This window comes from Pseudophryne corroboree, unplaced genomic scaffold (assembly GCF_028390025.1).
Source record: "Pseudophryne corroboree isolate aPseCor3 unplaced genomic scaffold, aPseCor3.hap2 scaffold_1812, whole genome shotgun sequence".
NCBI lineage: Eukaryota > Metazoa > Chordata > Amphibia > Anura > Myobatrachidae > Pseudophryne > Pseudophryne corroboree.
The window spans coordinates 47,157-52,734 of record NW_026968449.1 but is presented as its reverse complement, the minus strand read 5'-3'; the positions used below and the strand labels follow the sequence as shown (position 1 = coordinate 52,734).

General features: G+C 34.5%; 2 non-coding genes across 2 annotated transcripts; both read left to right on the top strand.

Annotated features, from left to right (window-relative positions):
- Positions 1-552: 552 nt before the first annotated feature.
- TRNAN-AUU (transfer RNA asparagine (anticodon AUU)) lies at positions 553-626 on the top strand. Its single transcript has one exon. It is a non-coding gene; the product is annotated as a tRNA-Asn (tRNA).
- A 3,435-nt stretch (positions 627-4,061) lies between these two features.
- On the top strand, positions 4,062-4,135 carry TRNAN-AUU (transfer RNA asparagine (anticodon AUU)). The gene has a single exon. It is a non-coding gene; the product is annotated as a tRNA-Asn (tRNA).
- Positions 4,136-5,578: the final 1,443 nt, after the last annotated feature.

The window sequence follows — 5,578 nt, the reverse complement described above, 5'->3', positions numbered from 1 at the left end:
TCACAAAATTGTTGCCCCAATGCATCATTGAAATTCAAGCTGGAAAGATGATTTTAATATATCACTTGTACATTTTGTATTGCTCTTCTGGTGACAATGTAGTTTTTTTTGTCAATTACCATTTTAATAACAGGGTAAAGAAAATTAAGTGGATTTTTGAAAGAAAACTATACTGTCAATATACTATTAAAACAAATTAAAATGGTAAAAGTTATTGTACTTTAAGTAAAAATAAAAGAGCAAAAATATCAATCCCAGTTTTGATTACTTAAATTAACAAAAAAAATGCATATAGCAAAGGATAGTTTCAATCTGCCTACCTCTGGGTTATGGGTCCAGCATGCTTCCATTGCAGTACTCTGCTGCACATGTAAGTGCAAGAGATCCTGAAGCACTCACTCATCATGGGAAAGTACCAATGTGTTTATTCGTTAGTTGATGGAAGAAACATCTTACAAAAACTCTCCAGATTATTGATTTTTTAATGTTTTTCTAGGAAACGTTCTAGATGTATGCTTATTAGCCTTTGTCAGTAGGCACTTTTTGCAAAGTGTCTCTGTGGCGCAATCGGTTAGTGTGTTCGGCTATTAACCGAAAGGTTGGTGGTTCAATCCCACCCAGGGACCTAATTAAACTTGTGATCAGATTTTGGTGATATTTAAGTAGACAAGTCAAAATTTCAAACCCCCTCTTATGGTGTAGGGTACATGGCCTTCTCTGATGTAATCAGAGTTAGATTTGATTCAGTGATTTTATAAAAAAAACAGCTAGGAAGCACAATTTAGCAGTGGGTTGCAGAGAAAAAAAATATGCTGGCAGAAAAATCCAATCGAGTGATTAAACAGCTCTTCATTTTCTGGCTTTATTTTTATGCTAACAAATTTGTTCTCTGAAAAGTGTCCACAAAGCCAAGTCTCTGATTAACACCTTTGTAAGGATGGTTTTTCACCTATTACTAAATTAAACTTGCTTCATTGGAAAGGCAGCAAGATGCATCCTCATTTCAATGTCTACTGAAATAATACAGGTTGACACCAGGAAACATTAACGCCACTGCATCCTTGCTGCTTTCTCATGTGGAAGTCTGTTTAATGTGAAAACAAGGTGATATCTAATTAGCACACAGGTAAGGAATTAAGAAAATCTTTATTTAAGGGTGAAGATGTTTCTCACAAAATCGTTGCCCCAATGCATCATTGAAATTCAAGCTGGAAAGATGATTTTAATATATCACTTGTACATTTTGTATTGCTCTTCTGGTGACAATGTAGTTTGTTTTTGTCAATTACCATTTTAATAATAGGGTAAAGAAAATTAAGTGGATTTTTGAAAGAAAACAATACTGTCAATATACTATTAAAACAAATTAAAATGGTAAAAGTTATTGTACTTTAAGTAAAAATAAAAGAGCCAAAATATCAATCCCAGTTTTGGATTACTTTAATTAACAAACAAAAAAATGCATATAGCAGAGGATAGTTTCAATCTGCCTACCTCTGGGTTATGGGCCCAGCATGCTTCCATTGCTGTACTCTGCTGCACATGTAAGTGCAAGAGATCCTGAAGCACTCACTCATCATGGGAAAGTACCAATGTGTTTCTTCATTGGTTGATAGAAGAAACATCTTACAAAAACTCTCCAGATTATTGACTTTTTTAAGTTTTTCTAGGAAACGTTTTAGATGAATGCTTATTAGCATTTGTCAGTATGGACTTTTGCAAAGTGTCTCTGTGGCGCAATCAGTTAGTGTGTACGGCTATTAATCAAAAGGTTGGTGGTTCAATTCCACCCAGGGACGTACTTGACCTTGTTATCAGATTTTGGTGATCTTTAAGTAGACAAGTCAAATTTCATACCCCCTGTTATGGTGTAGGGTACCTGGCCTTCTCTGATGTAATCAGAGTTAGATTTGATTCAGTGATTTTATAAAAACATCTAGGAAGCACAATTTAGCAGTGGGATGCAGAGAAAAAGAAATATGCTGGCAAAAAAATCAAATTGCGTGATTAAACAGCTCTTCATTTTCTGGCTTTATTTTTATGCTAACAAATTTGTTCTCTGAAAAGTGTCCACAAAGCCAAGTCTCTGATTAACACCTTTGTAGGGATGGTTTTTCACCTATTACTAAATTAAACTTGCTTCATTGGAAAGGCAGCAAGATGTATCCTCATTTCAATGTCTACTGAAATAATACAGGTTGACACCAGGAAACATTAACGCCACTGCATCCTTGCTGCTTTCTCATGTGGAAGTCTGTTTAATGTGAAAACAAGGTGATATCTAATTAGCACACAGGTAAGGAATTAAGAAAATCTTTATTTAAGGGTGAAGATGTTTCTCACAAAATTGTTGACCCAATGCATCATTGAAATTCAAGCTGGAAAGATGATTTTAATATATCACTTGTACATTTTGTATTGCTCTTCTGGTGACAATGTAGTTTGTTTTTGTCAATTACCATTTTAATAATAGGGTAAAGAAAATGAAGTGGATTTTTGAAAGAAAACAATACTGTCAATATACTATTAAAACAAATTAAAATGGTAAAAGTTATTGTACTTTAAGTAAAAATAAAAGAGCCAAAATATCAATCCCAGTTTTGGAATACTTTAATTAACAAACAAAAAAATGCATATAGCAGAGGATAGTTTCAATCTGCCTACCTCTGGGTTATGGGCCCAGCATGCTTCCATTGCTGTACTCTGCTGCACATGTAAGTGCAAGAGATCCTGAAGCACTCACTCATCATGGGAAAGTACCAATGTGTTTCTTCGTTGGTTGATAGAAGAAACATCTTACAAAAACTCTCCAGATTATTGACTTTATTAAGTTTTTCTAGGAAACGTTTTAGATGAATGCTTATTAGCCTTTGTCAGTATGTACTTTTGCAAAGTGTCTCTGTGGCGCAATCAGTTAGTGTGTACGGCTATTAACCAAAAGGTTGGTGGTTCAATCCCACCCAGGGACGTAATTGACCTTGTTATCAGATTTTGGTGATATTTAAGTAGACAAGTCAAAATTTCAAACCCCCTCTTATTGTGTAGGGTACCTGGCCTTCTCTGATGTAATCAGAGTTAGATTTGATTCAGTGATTTTATAAAAACAGCTAGGAAGCACAATTTAGCAGTGGTTTGCAGAGAAAAAAAATATGCTGGCATAAAAATCCAATTGAGTGATTAAACAGCTCTTAATTTTCTTGCTTTATTTTTATGCTAACAAATTTGTTCTCTGAAAAGTGTCCACAAAGCCAAGTCTCTGATTAACACCTTTGTAGGGATGGTTTTTCACCTATTACTAAATTAAACTTGCTTCATTGGAAAGGCAGCAAGATGCATCCTCATTTCAATGTCTACTGAAATAATACAGGTTGACACCAGGAAACATTAACGCCACTGCATCCTTGCTGCTTTCTCATGTGGAAGTCTGTTTAATGTGAAAACAAGGTGATATCTAATTAGCACACAGGTAAGGAATTACGAAAATCTTTATTTAAGGGTGAAGATGTTTCTCACAAAATTGTTGCCCCAATGCATCATTGAAATTCAAGCTGGAAAGATGATTTTAATATATCACTTGTACATTTTGTATTGCTCTTCTGGTGACAATGTAGTTTTTTTTGTCAATTACCATTTTAATAACAGGGTAAAGAAAATTAAGTGGATTTTTGAAAGAAAACTATACTGTCAATATACTATTAAAACAAATTAAAATGGTAAAAGTTATTGTACTTTAAGTAAAAATAAAAGAGCAAAAATATCAATCCCAGTTTTGATTACTTAAATTAACAAAAAAAATGCATATAGCAAAGGATAGTTTCAATCTGCCTACCTCTGGGTTATGGGTCCAGCATGCTTCCATTGCAGTACTCTGCTGCACATGTAAGTGCAAGAGATCCTGAAGCACTCACTCATCATGGGAAAGTACCAATGTGTTTATTCGTTAGTTGATGGAAGAAACATCTTACAAAAACTCTCCAGATTATTGATTTTTTAATGTTTTTCTAGGAAACGTTCTAGATGTATGCTTATTAGCCTTTGTCAGTAGGCACTTTTTGCAAAGTGTCTCTGTGGCGCAATCGGTTAGTGTGTTCGGCTATTAACCGAAAGGTTGGTGGTTCAATCCCACCCAGGGACCTAATTAAACTTGTGATCAGATTTTGGTGATATTTAAGTAGACAAGTCAAAATTTCAAACCCCCTCTTATGGTGTAGGGTACATGGCCTTCTCTGATGTAATCAGAGTTAGATTTGATTCAGTGATTTTATAAAAAAAACAGCTAGGAAGCACAATTTAGCAGTGGGTTGCAGAGAAAAAAAATATGCTGGCAGAAAAATCCAATCGAGTGATTAAACAGCTCTTCATTTTCTGGCTTTATTTTTATGCTAACAAATTTGTTCTCTGAAAAGTGTCCACAAAGCCAAGTCTCTGATTAACACCTTTGTAAGGATGGTTTTTCACCTATTACTAAATTAAACTTGCTTCATTGGAAAGGCAGCAAGATGCATCCTCATTTCAATGTCTACTGAAATAATACAAGTTGACACCAGGAAACATTAACGCCACTGCTTCCTTGCTGCTTTCTCATGTGGAAGTCTGTTTAATGTGAAAACAAGGTGATATCTAATTAGCACACAGGTAAGGAATTAAGAAAATCTTTATTTAAGGGTGAAGATGTTTCTCACAAATTTGTTGACCCAATGCATCATTGAAATTCAAGCTGGAAAGATGATTTTAATATATCACTTGTACATTTTGTATTGCTCTTCTGGTGACAATGTAGTTTGTTTTTGTCAATTACCATTTTAATAATAGGGTAAAGAAAATGAAGTGGATTTTTGAAAGAAAACAATACTGTCAATATACTATTAAAACAAATTAAAATGGTAAAAGTTATTGTACTTTAAGTAAAAATAAAAGAGACAAAATATCAATCCCAGTTTTGGATTACTTTAATTAACAAAAAAAAATGCATATAGCAGAGGATAGTTTCAATCTGCCTACCTCTGGGTTATGGGCCCATCATGCTTCCATTGCAGTACTCTGCTGCACATGTAAGTGCAAGAGATCCTGAAGCACTCACTCATCATGGGAAAGTACCAATGTGTTTCTTCGTTGGTTGATGGAAGAAACATCTTACAAAAACTCTCCAGATTATTGACTTTTTAAAGTTTTTCTAGGAAACGTTTTAGATGAATGCTTATTAGCATTTGTCAGTATGGACTTTTGCAAAGTGTCTCTGTGGCGCAATCAGTTAGTGTGTACGGCTATTAATCAAAAGGTTGGTGGTTCAATTCCACCCAGGGACGTACTTGACCTTGTTATCAGATTTTGGTGATCTTTAAGTAGACAAGTCAAATTTCATACCCCCTGTTATGGTGTAGGGTACCTGGCCTTCTCTGATGTAATCAGAGTTAGATTTGATTCAGTGATTTTATAAAAACATCTAGGAAGCACAATTTAGCAGTGGGATGCAGAGAAAAAGAAATATGCTGGCAAAAAAATCAAATTGCGTGATTAAACAGCTCTTCATTTTCTGGCTTTATTTTTATGCTAACAAATTTGTTCTCTGAAAAGTGTC